We start from the raw sequence: 16442 nt of genomic DNA on the forward strand, positions 1-16442 counted from the left end.
TGATATATAATTTAGTACAATTAGTGAAAGATAGTGAAAGTAGTTAAGCGACAAAAAACGTACGGAAGACAGAATAATAATAATAATAATAAAGAAAAACAGAAACACTATAAGTGAGAATGCAGAATGCATTCTCACTGATAAAGAGACATTCTATTGGGTGTAGAACAATAGGTGCCTGCCATGCAATGCATGGAGGCAGTACTGACTTGCTTCGCAAGTCAGTACTGCTCTCCTTATGCATTGCTATGGCATGCCCCTAACTAGAAAATTCCTGCAGAAATTTTAAAGGGGCATGCCAAAGTGTGCCCGTCGGCTTTGAGCCAGTGTTTTTATGCTAAAAATTAGCATTAATGCTAAAGAAAGCTGCAACGTAGTCAATAACCTGTGGAGAGGCAGAAGCATGTAGAATAATCTGTACTTGTACCATTCATTATGTTAAAATTGATGCATAAGCTAAAATTAAATGCTAATATTAGCCTGAAGAATGCACATCACTCACATGTTGTCCATCATTGACTTACTCCATTCAGCAAGTAGTTCTAAATGCCAGCTCAGCCCTGCTCTGTAATAATTTGAGTGTTTTACCATGGATGCAGACACTGCATCTGTCATTCAAGTTAGACACAGGTGGAGACAAAATTATCTCTTAATTCCTCTTTGAAATCAATAAAATATTTGTAAATGTATTTATCAGTGAATATGGTCACTTATAAAGGTATGTTAATGGACTTCATGACTGTGACAAATAAAAATTTTAATTAAAAAAAAAACCACACAAACAGGTCACAGTTTAAAAATATATATATATTGAACTTTTGTTAAAGATTTCTACAAACTTTTTACAGGTGAAGATTACAGTGAACAAAAATTACAACATTTAAAGAATACAACAAATTTAATTGAAAATTGGATTGGATGCCTCTGCAATAAAAATATTTTGCTATCTTTTTTTGTTTTACATGTGTCCTGTCTGGCCGTGTGGCACTCAGGGTTGTTTTCTGAGTGTCAAGATGAGACCCAACAGTTTTACTTTCACAAGCGAAACATTATGGCTTCTGCCATAATGATCCACTTGTTATAAATATGAAACTATTAAACATATACATATATGAAAAGTATTTGAAACTATAAAAAAAGTTTTACATCTCTTTTTAAGCTACTTGATTTGATTAATTTCTATTTTCAGACATCCAATCTAATTTTACATATTGCTGTTTCTCCAGTATAAATGAAACTATTTTAAATATATACATACATGAAAAACTATTTGAAACAATATAAAAAACTGCTTCTTCTCCAAAGCTCTTTTATTTGGCCAAGTAGTTCTTCGGCATCCAATCTGGAGTGACACATCACGGACTCTGTAGTAAAAAACAAAAAAAAAAAAGACAAAACAAAAAAAGACAAATTAATATACATGACATTTTTAAACATCTATTTGATTTATGAATGAATAAAGTAAAAATGAAACTTTGTTTAAACAAAGGTTTGAGATTGATTAACATAGATAACAAACATCACCCAAGAAAAAAAGAGCAGACACACTGGATTCCTCCTATCAAAACTACATATACAACATCATCAATCTCAAGTTAAAATAAACAAAATCTGCAAATATATTAGCCTTAATTAGTCATGTACTTATCTGGTCAGATTGCACCACCTGGGACATCTAAAGAAACAAGAACTCCATCTTCTCCTCAGATTGGATGAGTGTCCAAGCCCATGAGGTAGGTGAGAGTGTCTTGGACTAAAAATACACAGTCATTCCATCAATAGACAGCTATCATCAACAACAACGAAAAAAGTAACTACTTTTGAGGTTGCTACAATTTAGATACATTTGCTACATTTCATGGGCCTAACCTCCAGGTCTCGTTTCCTCTCTCTCTTCTTGGGCAGCCTCCAAAGGATCATTTTGCTTGAAACTACCTGCAAAACAACCTGCTAAAACAGACTAAAACTGGGAGAAAAAGGGTTAACTCCAAAACCAGACAAATTCTCACCATGTGGAGGGAGTCTAACAGGACAAATGTGAGTTTAACTTTTGTTCTGCTAGAGAAGTGAAGGTAACCACTAGGAGGCTGCAGCAGTAAAAATGCAGTGTGATTGGGGAGCGATGAAAAAAGGAGAGCTTTAATTAAATGACGCAAATAGTGACGAATAAAAAAGGAGTTTCGCAAAAAAGTATGAAAGAAGGGCAACAGGTACTCTAACTGGATTAGAAAAATAAGAAAAAGTCTGGGCCACATTGAAGACCTATTTAAAACTATTTTTATTTCAAAACAGAACAGAATATAAATGTAGTAGCTGATTGTTTTATCTACTTCTCCCTGGCGCAATATTTCCAACAACTCCTCTGACAGAGAACCGATAAGTGTTTCAAGATCAGCCACTTTCGTATTCTCAAAGCTCAAACAAACTTTCATGTGCACATACAAACCCTATTTATGAAGCCTCCTTTCTATGGAACTAAATAAGTACTAAAAAGATTCACAAAGTGTACAAGAATATTTGTAAGCCTACAGCAAAATCCACAAGCATACACCATAATTCACAAATGTGCACAATGAATAAACATATCAAACCAAACATATCAAACATATCAAACAACGATTTAAGAAAATCCACAATGCCTTCTGATTGTCACATGTACGAAGGAAACAGTCAGATAAAGTGACATTAAAAATGAAGTGAGATCTTAACATTTTCTCCAAAAAGAATCCCATGTTATGAATTCAGGGTTAAGATGTACAGTGCTTACAAAGTAATTATACCCCTTGAATTGTTCCATACTGAGACATTACAACCACAAATATATTTCATCGGAATGTAATATGAAAGACCAAACTGAATCCCTCTTATGATGAGTGAGACCGTTTGATTCAGTGCTCCCTCACTCAGACACAGGTCACTGGAGAACACCCTACCGTGCCTTTTTTCAAAAAGGGGAACCGGATGGTGGGATCCGAATAAGCCTCCCTGGCAAGGTCTATTTGGGGGTCCTGGAGAGGAGGCTCCGTCGGATAGTCAAAAGTAGGATTCAAGAAGAGCAGTGTGGTTTTCGCCCTGGTCATAGAACACTTTGCGGGGGTTCTTCTGGGAGTATGGAGCACCGGGCCCTTTGTTAGAGGCTGTTAGGTTCCTGTGTGACAGGTAACAGAGTCTGGTGTGCAATGCCAGCAGAGTTAGGCTCGTTTACTTGGTGGAGTCCCAACTCTCAGCAAACTCTCCACAAAACACATGTAGATTGTTTGGACAAACTCCCATGCATTCTCCAGGACTTTACAGACCCTCCTTTCCAGGACCCCAGAAAAGACTACCAGGGAAAAATCATCAGTGTTGTCTTGTGGATCAAAAGCGACCCATTGGCATGTTTAGCTGTAGAAAAAAATATATTAACCCTGGTGCGATAGTAACTCCTCGTTTACTCCTCTTGTCCTACGGGTCAAAAATGACCCACCCTAACAAAAGCCCATAAATAAAACAAATTGATACAATTTTAAATCCAAAATTTATTTTGCATGATGACACAATCTGTTATTTATTAATTCAATTAAGTTTAATTATTTTTTTCATCATGTAAAATTGTCTTTGGACAGTATTACAGCTTTTTTTCTTTTTACCACAAACCATATGTCATAAGTTTTCTTTTACAGAGTAAAGATTTATTATTATCGAAATTATATAAATCTGAAGTTATTACTTCTGGATTAATTATAATGAAAGGGGAAAAGTCAACAATTTGGATCTTTTTTTTGTCAACAGTTCACTCTTTTATAATTTATAATGTTGAAGGACGTTTTATGAGAGAAGTATTTTCAAAATTGATGTCCTAAACTATATAAAAGAATGAACTATTGACAGAAAAGTTAGATTGTTGACTTTTTACCTTTCAATATAGTTAATTCAGAAGTAATTACTTCACATTTATATAATTCTAATAATAAACCTTTACAGTATAAAAGAAACCTTATGGCAGCTGGTTGGTCGTACAAAGAAAAGTTTAATACTGTTGGTTGTCTTTTTATGTTGTGTAACAAAAAAACACACTATAAAAATGAATTAAACTTAATTTAATTGATAACAGATTGTTTTATCATGCAAAATAGATTTTGGATATCAAATTCAAGTAAGTTGCTTTATTTTGGGGCTTTTTTATTACCCATTTTTTGACCCGCTTTTTGACCTGTAGGACAAGGGGAGTAAACGGAATGTTACGATCGCACCAGGGTTAAATACTTGTTTCCCCCACTGTATTTTTACATTTGTGGTTGTAATGTGATAAAATATGAAAAACTTCAAGGGACATGACTAGTTTTGCAAACCACTGTAGAAGCAGCTTATACTAAAGTCAACACACAATATATAGGATTGTGGTAACTGTAGTAAGTCTGCAAGACACCCGACTGGACACAGTATTCTGGATGGGAGATGTAAATGTGATCAAGGAGAGTGCGTTTTTCTGTAGTTGGATCAGAGATAAGTTGAATAAAGCCTTTTGCTCTGAACAACTCATTGATGGATTTTTTACCAGGAGGAATAAGATCCTCATTAAAGTCTCCTAATATAACAGTGGGCTTAATATTCATTGAATTCAGGCCATCCAAGAGGTTTTGAAGATTTCTTAAGAATGTTCCAAGATCAAAACTTGGTGGCCTGTAAACGGTCGCGATAAGGGCTGTGATTGGGGAGTCCACTTTGACAACGTTGAACTCAAGATCTGTAACCTCGTTAAAGAATCTCCGTTCCTGCGGTTGGAGAAGACTCCGGCAGTAAGTCGCTACTCCCCACCCTCTTTGGTAGCAATGTCGACTCTGTTTGAGTAGGAGACATGTCTGTTCCGTGAAAAGAAACAATAGCCCTCCAGTTGGCAAGAAGCTGGAACAGAAGATCCAAATAAATGAGTCTCCGTTAGGCATAAGATATCTGCCAACATGAGTTCATGATGTTGTTTCATGTCCTCAGAGTGACAGACAAGACCTTCGACATTGTGGTGGACAATTGTTAAAGTTGGACCCTGATGACCCGACTGAAAATTCAAGAGGGGTCTGGTGTGCAAGAACGATGCTGGTCTCATTGATTCCATAGCTGCTCTGATGTTTTCATCAGCGTAGATCTTACCTTCATCGAAATCAATGATTTTAAGTCCTTCAAGAGAAGTTGTGCGACTGAGGGCCACATATGCCATTCCGGGTTCAAAAATCCGCTTCAAGGAAATTACCGCAGACTTCATGGTCATCCCTTGCACTTTGTGTGCTGTACATCCAAAGGCCAACTTCATTGGAAATTGCCGTCGTACCACTCCCCTTACGCTAGTCTGTTCCTCAAATCTTTCAATGTAAACAATGCCGTCTGGTTTACCTCGAATCTTTTTTGTGTGTCCAGCTGTGGGATTATCCAGTTTGAGTCCAATTAACTTTACACTAGTCGCTCCATCTTTGGTACTGGTAACAATATCAGCAATGGTGCCAAATGTTCCATTTACAAGACCATCCTCTACATCCAAATTTCTTATAATCATTACCCTAAAACCCAAACCAGCCTGTATGCTGTTAGACAAGTCTCGTTTGTTACCCGCTATGCAACAGCCCAAGTTAATCATGTTTCCCGTCTTTGTAACCCTTTTGTAGTCCTCTGCCGGAATGTCAACTGTTGCTGCACCTAAAGAGGCCACAACTGCTGCGTTATGGGTGTCCACCTGTTTGTTTGTAGCAAAAATGTGTAGGACATCCATTGGACACTCTTTGGGGTCAGTAACAGCTTGGATCAAAAGAGCCCTGTCATCCTCACTGAGCAAATCCCCTTTACCTTTAACTCTAATCCGGTTCAGGAGCTCTGCAAATGCCCTGTCGTCTTTCTGCCGCATGATTTCTGTTAGGCCGATCATCTGGAAATTCTCATTCCAGATATCAAGCATGCCATCCTCGACGACACAAAGAGGTTTGGCTCGTCCAAGGGGGGGCAACTGGAAGAAGTCTCCCACGGCCAGAACCGAGACCCCCCCCATAAACCTTGTGTTTCCCCTGATTTGTTGAAATCTCCAGTGAACATATGCAAGTAGGTCTTTGGAGACCATGGAGATTTCGTCAATGATTAAGATTTCCACATTGGAAAGAACTGCCCGCACTTCATCCAATGAATTTCCAAGTCCCTTGTACGGTGGTTTTAAACTCTTGGGCAGTTTCAAGATGGAATGTAAAGTCTTCCCTGATATGTTGTACGCTGCAGTACCAGTAAAAGCTGTGAGGAGCACAGTGGGCTTGGACATGTCACCAATGTCAAGAAGTCTAGGAAGCTGGCGCAAGAGCTTGGTTGCCTCCTGGTAAACACATTTGATGACATGAGATTTACCACAGCCAGCTCCTCCCGTCAAGAAATAAAAGAATGGTTCTGGTTCATCACCCCAGACGCGCTTCAGGCACCAATCGCGAATAGCGTAAAACACAGACGCTTGAGTCTCATTTAAACTCCTGTACATTTGTCTGATGAAATCAGGGCTCAATTTAGGAGCTTCAATTTTTGGCATGTCTGCACTGTTGACATCAATTTCGTAATCTGGAATAGGGTCTTGTTCTTCTTCTTCTTCCATTGGTGGTCTTTCAGCAGCGCATTCCAAACGGTCCAACTCAACCTCGGGTGCAAAAGTGTTCCAAGCGTTATGAACCGGGCCTTGCTTTTTCAGATCTTCCATAATCTTGTCAATTTTCTTACCTTGCCCTTCATACCTTTTGCGGTTGAAATCCACATACTGTTTTACCTGATACCTACCTCGGGAACCATTGTTGTAAAAGGCTTCGTAGGTTGTGTGTTCCTCGTTTCTAAGGTCCTCATCTCTTCTGTGTGGAAAATACAACTTCAGAAGTCGTCGGTAAAACTTTTCGGGGGTTTTTTTCTCAGAGAAACGAGTAAATCTAATGACTGCAGGTTTGCCCATAGTTCTTTTCTGGATGTATCCTGCATCATTAAGGAGGGGAATTGCATTTGGCCCTTCAATTTGATTACCATATAAAACCCTGTATTCTGATGCAAATTCTGCCAGGCACATGTGTTCAAATTCAAGCGTTTGTGGTCTGTTGAGATACTTTTCTGGCAATCCTGTCATCCAAACATTCTCCTCATCTGGGGACATGTTCACAAGTTTACTCATCGGAAGGCTCATTTTCATACCGTCTTCATCTGTTTGAAGAAAAATAACACTGCGTGAGGATTTTTTTAGAGGTAGGCTACAAGTGCGCGCAACAGATTCTTGAGCACTGACCTCTCTCTGTTTTGAATAAGCCTGCATTATTTTTTTCATCTCATCGCGTTGGTTCACATTGGCCGTCTTTAAATCATCAACAACAGACTTGAGGAACTGTGCCATTTCGTGCTCTGGCTTTGCTATGTACGACATCATGTACTCAATGCAGCTATACTCGTCAAGCACATACTGAATGTCCATGTTGGCATTCCATGCCCGCAGAAGATCAGGATTGTACCCATTAACCCAGCTGTCTTTGGGATCACGTTTCATCATTACCACCATTCCAGAAGTCAGAGCATCAACATGGCCATTGTACTCCACTTTGGTCATGTTACAAGCATGGAGTAACTCTTCTAAATCCCTGAAAGATGATTTCTCATCCTTCAGTAAGTCCCTTATTGGTTTCAGTTTCTTTTTAGCCTCTCTTTGTAGGTTTGAGATGAATTTTGATCTGGATTTTTTGGACTTTCTCCTACCCTTTTGCTTTTCTAGCTTTGGTTTTTCGTCGTCATTTTCCAGATCAAAGTCGAATACAGGCACCGTGATTCTGGTGCGTTCCATTGGTAATTTGGGGAATCCAAATCGGCATTCAACATTACCTTTTTTGCATGATTTGAGTGCTTTTGCTGTGCATTTGAACCTCTGATACAATTTTGTGGAGCTCGGGATCTTTCGTCTCATCAGGCAACTGACAAGATATGTAACGATCTATGAACTTTATCACTTCATCGCAACATGAGGGGTCTTCCATTTCAGGTGTGTCCTTAATCCATATCACAGCATGTATATGGGGTGAACCCCTTGCCTGAAATTCCACGCGATAAAAGTAATCCTCAACTTCTCCAATGGGATGTGCAGGGGAAAGAATGAGGTCTCTAAACAGTGCGTCCACTCTCTTTTCAAACATGCGCATGACTGTGACAGGGTTGCTCCTAAGAATGTCACACTTTGCATTCCAGTCAAGTTCAGAAAAACTTACCTGCTCTCCATGTTGACCTTTGATGGCCTCAATGACCTCTGGCCATCTCATTTCAGCAGCAGAGAACGTGCAAAAGAAAGTGGGCTTTCCAAGTTGCCTCACCATGGCGTGCAAATCACGTAATCCTTTCTCCCAATAAGCAGGAGTTCCTCGTAACGGCTGCATGAAGCGAGTGGCCTCTTTGTTCTGGATTAGTTTTTCCAACTCGTCTTTGTCCTGTAGCATTTTGCTAGAAATGTTTTTTCCATCTTTGGTGCTTGGTTTCCCTTTCCTTGTCTGAATGGACATACTATTATTGGCAATATTAGTTTCTGTAACAAACTGAGCAAAGAAAAGGTAACTCTGGTCTTTCGCAAACCGACTATCTATTGAGAAGAGACGTACGTTGAAATACATACTCGGTGAAAGTTTAACACGGCGGGATTCATCTAACGTGTTTATTCCAGTGGGGAAATGTACCGGATACGCTTTGGCTTCAAGTCTTGGAACACTGAAGAAGGAGATGGGCTTGTTCCCCTGGGCCGGCGCAATGCTAAAAATTCCCTCTCCATAAGACAGCACTTCCTGTGCTATGTCAGGAGGCTGCATGCAAGTGTCCAAGATCAGACCAGGTCGAAGTGCCTGATGCTCTGCCCCTATGTGGTCAGGTTGCTGGTCTGCTGCTGCTGCATCCATCTCAGTCTCCTCTGCTTTTGTGTCCAAGTCCTCAACTGGCTGGTCCTCCTGCAAACCCTCAAATGTGGCACTTTCATTTATACTTACGTCTTTGTAATCGGGATGACTCTCTTTAAGCTTGCTCAGTCCAGCTAATACATTTTTCATGTTGACTGTGTAAAAGTATTGATAACCTTTGTACTTAGTTTTCCTCTTCAGCTTCACCTGTAAAAGCTGTGCTTCCGCACGGGGCCTCGGAAGACTGTTTACAACAGTTTCCATGTCAGAAGGAACACAGACAACTGCTCCATGTATTGCCCTTTGCTGTCCCTTGGGCAAGGAAACAATTTTTGCAAAGGGTAGAATTTTTGCAATTTATTGCCTTTCAAGTACATTCAATTCCACAAGCTCTGGGGGAACAGGAGCTAAAAGAAGGTTATTGGCAGCAGCAATCGATGGCATCTTTCCCCTGCTTAGGTGGCTGTCACACGTGTAGCAGATCCACTCCCCCGTCCTCTCTTTGGGTACAGAACATGGAGTTGAGCAAGCAGATTCACACACGTGAACATACGTACCTGTTAGACAATCAGCTACTACATGCATATTCTTGGTATATTTATCTCTTTGACAGTGCTTCACTTGATTTGGGAAAAGAGCTTTGTGGCACACGGTGCAAACATATGTGGGTCCATTTTGAATGTTCTTATAAAAGTTTTGTATTGCAGCTTTCATTTCTTCACTCATCAGAGGGCGTGGAGTTTCAAGATTGAAAACTGCATTTATTTTATATTTTCTTCTGATTCGCAAAGCATGCTGCAATTTGAGTTTTTTAGAAATTGCTTCGCTTGATAGCCTGATTCTCCTGTTGGCAGCACACTTTTTATTATGTCTGAACCGATAATTGGGCTCTCTGTGATACTTCTCCTTCATATACAAACTCATAATTTTTTTGTGTCGGCTTCTGAAGACGGGCTCATCTCTGAATCGTCGCTTTATACACTCACTCATAACTTTTTTTTGTCGGTTTCTGAAATCAGCATCATTTCTGAATCGCTGTCTCATTCGCTCACTCGTATAATTTTTTTTTTGGCTTCTGAAGACGGGATCATTTTTGAATCGTTGCCATGCATAGTCACGCATCTGTTCTTTATGCTTGACTCTGTAGCTGGGGACATTGTTGTATCTTAAATGTATATAATTTTTTCGAGTCATGCGGAAAGTTGCATCTAATCTGTATTTTTGATTGAGCTGATCCTTCCTCTGTGCCTGTTTAAGAATGTAAGTTCTTTTTAAGGCCTGCAGTTTTTTGGTCCTAAATGTTGAAGATTTTAAATATCTGTCTTTTCCATATGAACTTTGTTTTATTTTTGTTTCTACATGCTGTCCCTGCTGCGCTTTAACCCTGTTCCTAATCTTTCTTCTTTTGGCTCTTGGCACTTTTGACATATTTGTAACGGTTGGAACTGTTTCCTCTAATACATTTGCAATTTCCTTAAGCCAAGGAGCCATTTCCTCTTCATCAGAAGTGCTCTCTGGTTTGAAAGTAGTTGAACTTATTTTTGTGGCTTCATGTGAAACGTTCTGAAAGGCCAAATTCTGAGAAGGGTTTTCATTGTCCCTGACAAAACCTACTGGCACAAACTCGTAAGTGGCATTGGGGCCGCGGTTTCGAAAGAGCCTCAGTAGATGGTTGACCATGCCAGACAGGTTGCAGAAAGTCATCATTACTGCAGTTCCACTCGAGTGGGGCAGGCCTTCTGAATTTCTTGAGTGGGAATCAAAAACTCCAAACCGACCGCTTCTGTCCCTGAAAACTGCAATGCACTCTGGAGTCACCAACAGAAAAGCATGGGTGACATTTTCTGACAGACATTCAAGTTGCAGGGCAAGAGGCAAGCCCAATTCTCGAGATCCTTGAGGGCTCTCGCTACGAGCAAAAACATGGCCTACTCTCAAACCAGTTTTGTGAACTGCATAGATGTTCCTGTCTGTCAGTACATGGTCAGGCATCTCCTCAAACGTCAAGTGATTGTCATGAAATGTTCCATCACTTATGAGTTGCTGTTTAACACCGACATAAAGTTGGTCTCCTTTTTCAATGACTCTGTCAAGCAACACTGTGTCAAACTGCAACCCCTCGTTGTGGTAAGCTAAAAATGTGAGTGCCATGCATGTGCACTGGTGATTACGGGAAAATGCAGCATACCTCCTGTCGGCCTGGGAATGTGTAGCACTCACGAACAGGACAGGTGGACCGCTGATCCCAGGTTCCATCGCAGAAGTCTGTAACATAAGAAAAAAAAGAATAAGAAAAATGTTCACCTGATGACTACATACCACCAATTACGCCTGTTGTAAAGTATTTTTTAAATATATAATCAATCATTCTAATGATAAATAGATTAATTGAAAGAAAATTTTGATAAAGTACATAATAGTACATACTGCCATTACAGCAGTATTGGATCGGATTTAAAAATAAATCCATATTTTCATATTTGTGCATCTCAAATTCACTTTTCTGTACTCCAGAAATTAATCTGTAACAATATTAGTTCACTTTTTAGTATTCTGAAAAAAACCCCCAAACAAACAAACAAAAAAAAGTTTTGAAATTATATTCAATTTAATAAAAATAAAAAGGCACAAATAATGAAGCAGCACACTCACAAAGTACACATTTTAATAAACTCACTTTGCACAGCCATTTGTGCTCCGAGTTACAGGATCTTTGGCACCTTCATCATACACAGAACCATATATGCCAACTTTGCACACAACAGGTTGCACTCTCTCGCCCATTTGTTGTGACTAAGATGGTAGGAAGGAATTACCTGGCAGCTCCCATCCCGGACCTGGTCCTCCAGAGGCACGGAAGAGGACTCGGCAGGGGCCTCGACGTCCATCGGGGGGACCGGTCTCCGTGCCTCGCGACGAGCTGGGCTGGTGGTCTCTCTCGGCGCTCCCTCCATCTATAAATCAACAGAAGCTATCAACTTGGTGCAAAGTACACTTATACATTTCATTATCTTAAAGTCCATAACATATTTTCTGAAACAGTGTCATACCTGCTGCTCCACCGGATTCAGCTTGGAGGGATCAGAAACTGGACGACGCCTCGGACTCGCCTTCTAATAAAAAAAAATATATATCCTTTATAAAACCAATTGTGGCACATCAAAATCAAATGATTATTTTAAAGAAATAAATATAATAAAATACCTTCTTCCCCTTCGGAGAACATGTAGGTAGCGGAGCGTCACGGCCAGACGCAGGAACGATCCGGTCCATCTCCTCCAGCAACGCTGGGCTGAACCACACAGGATTCGGGGGGATGGAAGAGTCCAACAGGTCTCCCTATAAAATAAAAGAAATAGCTTAAAATAGATTCATTTGTACATTGAGGACACAACAAGTTTTGCTTTGAGGTGAAGAAAATCATACCTGATGGTCAACCATCCTCCCAGTGGTGTGTGGACAGCCATCGGCAGCCTGGACTCCGCGCGATGTCTGTAAACATTGAAAAATCATTTTCAGTGTCAGCAAACCCTCTGGGTCCAGTGTATACATTTACAGTAATTTTAATAAACTTAATTTGACCTTGGAACTTTCTCCACAGAAATCATATTATTGCTTTATGTGGTATTTTCTGCTACACAACTTTAAGGCTGTAATGTTACAAATTATTTTTTAATTTGGAAACACTTCTTTCACATACACAAGTTACATAAATTTCAAGATGGATTTTTTTTTTTTTTATTGTGAGCACACAAAGGTTTACTACCTTAACTCCTGGAGCTCACCACAACTGGATGCTGCTTGCTAGCTGCTTGGGGAGTGGCTCTTCTTCATCCCCTGGCGATCAACTCCTTACAGCTGTGCAGCGCCGCCATTCCTCAGCTTGGATCTCTGAGTAGCTGCCTCTAAACTTGTCTTGACCTCATCTTACCCTTTATGTCTCTGATTTTCTAGATTTCTAATACAAATGCCATAATCGTTATCATCATCTTCACAATCTTCACTGTGCCTAAGACTCTTTTTGCAAGTTTCACTTTTTGTCTTGCAGTATGCTGCACATTTATTAGTCACATAATTCTTTATGTACAATGACCAACTATGAGTGTCTTTACTCCAAGTTTTTTCTTGACTCATTTATAGATTAATACATATTCATGTGCACTCTAGTTATTTCATTTATTCATTTTATATTTAGTCAAATTTTTTAAAACTTCTTAAGAGGTATGTATACATTTCTATAAATTTTATATTGCTTATGGTTTCATTTCTATTTGCTAATATTAGCACCCTGGACAAACAACCTTTTTAGCAAATAAGCGATTTCCTCTTGGGCATCAATAAACTACGTTTTATTCCATAAACCACTAAACTACATATTACTAAATGTGTTTGATAGACTTCTGTCACACCAATCAATATCACAATCTCGCCATTTTTGCTGTTACTCCGGTCCAACTTGTCAGTCACTCTTTTCGTTGTTACTTGGACAACTTTCCCCAGTTTCTTAAAATATGCATAATTATTGTTTGAAGATGTGAAATTTCACATAACAGAGGGATCTCATGTAGCACTTTATATTTTATGTTTGTAAACTAATTCCCTTTCACATTTTCAAAATGCCAGTTTTTAAGATTTACCTGATCTGGGAAAAAAATGGCTTAATTATTTTAGCATAATTGCAGTTTTTCTTCTCAACACAAAAACAGTTATGTAGTTTATAATCAGCACTTTAAACAAAAGTTGAAATGAACACTCAGGGAGGCGGACTCTTACTACTACCCCATCACAAAACAGACATGTTAAAAAGACAAATATACACATTCATGGACTTTTAAAGAGTTAAACGTGCAAAAACATTTCTTAAATCAACTAAGTATGTATCAAGTACCTTCCGGCCACCAACCACAGTCCAGTCGAAGGGGTCCGAACGACGGGGAGCGGCCACCTCGCCAACCACAACCAGCCGGGGCAGGGGACGTCTCACCGCCGGGGGGGAAGCCGTCCCAGGAGGGGGAGGAGCCAACGTCACGGGAGCTGGAGATTTCGGTGCACTTAACTCAAGTTGCGAGCAGACCGCCGCCTGAAGCAACTGAGCAAGGACCTCCATCCCAGGATGGTCGCTCAGGTGAACCTATAACAGTTAAAGACATTTTATAAAATACAGTATACCTAAATAATACTTTTAAAATTACAAAAAAATCTATTTAACTTACGCCATCCCTGCTCCACAAGTGCAGGCTGCTCAACGGGAAATGCTCAGTAACAGGCAGGTACCGAACATCTGGACAGGAAAATAAAAAAATTTAATTCTTAATGTCCGTCACACTAACAATGTAGTAATTTGAGGTAGATACGAAAGGAAAAATAAGTACATTTTTCATACATCTGAACCCTGAACACCATAAAATGTTAATTTGCTGAAGTTTTAGTATAAACACAAATTGAGTCCATCACTTACTTCTCTGAGCAGCCACACGGCGATACTCCTGCCGCAGCAGATGTTGTGCACTTTGGTCCACGACAAGTCGCGGAGGAAAGTCCACAACAACCACCTGTCAATTTCAATCAAAATAAAAGAACCAAATTAACATACGACAAGTTTTCAAATGCATTTGATCATGAATACATGCAGTATACTTATACTTACATTAGCAGAGAGTTCGCAGACAGTACGCAACAACCTGGCAAAGTCCCGTCCGGCCTCCACGAAGGTCCTGCTGGCGGTCAAGTTGTTGCTTGGGGCCAGAAGACAGATCACCTCGGGGGACCGAGGCAGAAGTGTATTCTGGACCTCAAGCCGCAACTCTTCCGCAGAGGCTCCAGGGGATGCAAGCAACCCTAAGGAGAAGTCGCCCTGGCCACGTCTCCACCCGATGACGACGCCCCGTCCCACGGCCTGTTTAGAGACATGCAATTATTAAGATTAGACTTTCATACCTATGAAAGAAAATTAAAAAACAAAACAACAAATTTTATCCACATACGTGACCCAGGAGAGGTCGATGGCGCACGGGGCTCCTCCTGGCGCACCACAGCAGGCGACATCTACAAAACATTTTTTAAAAATGTTTAGATCAACCACAAACATAACTGGATTAGGTTATTGTAAATAAATGATCCTGGACTTGTCATGAACTTACCTGGTCGGGCAGGCCACCCTCCAGCAGTCGCGACGTCTAAAGACATAAATAGAATGAGTAAAGCAAATGACTTATCATCTAACAATAAGTTAATAAAAGTAAAATGGTAGCTATACCTTCTTCGGCGGAGACTCGGTGGTGGTCCAAGCCCGAGGCGTGAGCGCTGATGTCCCCGGCTGTCAACACAGAAACAATTATGATCATGCTTAAAGTCAAAACTACAGTAAAAACTACTGTTAGACAAAAACAATTACTGCGATGTGTAATTTATATACCTTGGCGACGTCCGGCACACTCTCCAGCTTCCTCCATCTCACCTTAGCAGCCTCAGACCGACGACCTCGACGTGGCATCCTGTAAGACCAGATTTAAAAAAAAGACACCTGGGGGGGAAAGCTGGTTATTTAAACACCAGTTCTAGGAATATGTGTATGTTAATGTGTGTAACTGAATGTTACAATGTGCAAAAAGCTTCTCTGAATATGTAGATAATGTATGTGTCTGTAGGACTAAGAAATATAAGTATAAATGAGTGGTGTAGCGATGCAGAGGTGAGATTTGTAGCAGGCAGCAGTGGAAAACTTCCAAATCGCAGTCTCGCACAAGTGAAAAGCTGTAATGAGAAGCAAAATAAATTTCAATAAAAAAAGGTCCATAATTTTATTTATTTTTTTTTTTTTTAAATCTGCTAACTTTTTTTTCTTATATACAAGGATATAGTTCAAACTGTTCTAAAGCTTCTGTACAGGGCCAACATACTTTTCACAAGTGGTGCAAACATCAGTACATTTTACAACTTGGTCAAAAATATAATAAAAAAAACAGATTAAAGAAATAACAGGTTTTTCATATATAAATGAAAACAAATAAAGTTTAACCAAATTAACCAAGTCTTTTACTTTCTAAGCACTTTAAAGTAAATTCTAAAACTTGTTAATCAAAATTACAAACCTATTTAAGTAACCTAAAATTAAATATGGAATGCGCCTCACATTACATTGTAAAAAATTATTCAAATACTGAAAGTCCAATCAGTATAGTACAATAACCTCAGTGGAAATGTAATCCATGTTCCTGAAGTAAACAACTTTGTCCTGAACTACACAAACCTATTAATCATACAGCAACTTAAGCATTACATATGCACAAAATGGAGTAAAACATGACTAAATGCCACACAAGTCTGAAGCTTTTTACAATATGCAGTTATAGAAAAACTGCTTATCAGACACAGGCAGGATTTTGCCCCCAGGTTTAATAATTTCTTACAAAATCGTAGTAAGTCACTTTACATCCCATAAAAATCATGTGGACAAAATAACTGAATATTGTAAAGCATAGCAATATTTTAATGTTTACCCTCGTATGGGTGGAAAACATTCAATCTGGCTAAATGAAACTA

At 39.5% G+C, this 16442-nt stretch overlaps 1 long non-coding RNA gene and 1 pseudogene across 1 annotated transcript; both read right to left on the reverse strand.

Annotated features, from left to right (window-relative positions):
* Positions 1-786: 786 nt before the first annotated feature.
* Positions 787-7853, reverse strand: LOC145550369 (uncharacterized). The gene is made up of 2 exons (XR_014086274.1): positions 1870-7853; positions 787-1753 (listed from the first exon to the last, which is right to left on the reverse strand). It is a non-coding gene; the product is annotated as an uncharacterized LOC145550369 (long non-coding RNA).
* A 736-nt stretch (positions 7854-8589) lies between these two features.
* LOC145550368 (uncharacterized) lies at positions 8590-15714 on the reverse strand (annotated as a pseudogene).
* Between the last annotated feature and the right edge of the window lie 728 nt (positions 15715-16442).

This window comes from Poecilia reticulata, unplaced genomic scaffold (genome assembly GCF_904066995.2).
Source record: "Poecilia reticulata unplaced genomic scaffold, P_reticulata-male-v2 Scaffold_37, whole genome shotgun sequence".
NCBI classification, from domain to species: Eukaryota; Metazoa; Chordata; class Actinopteri; order Cyprinodontiformes; family Poeciliidae; genus Poecilia; species Poecilia reticulata.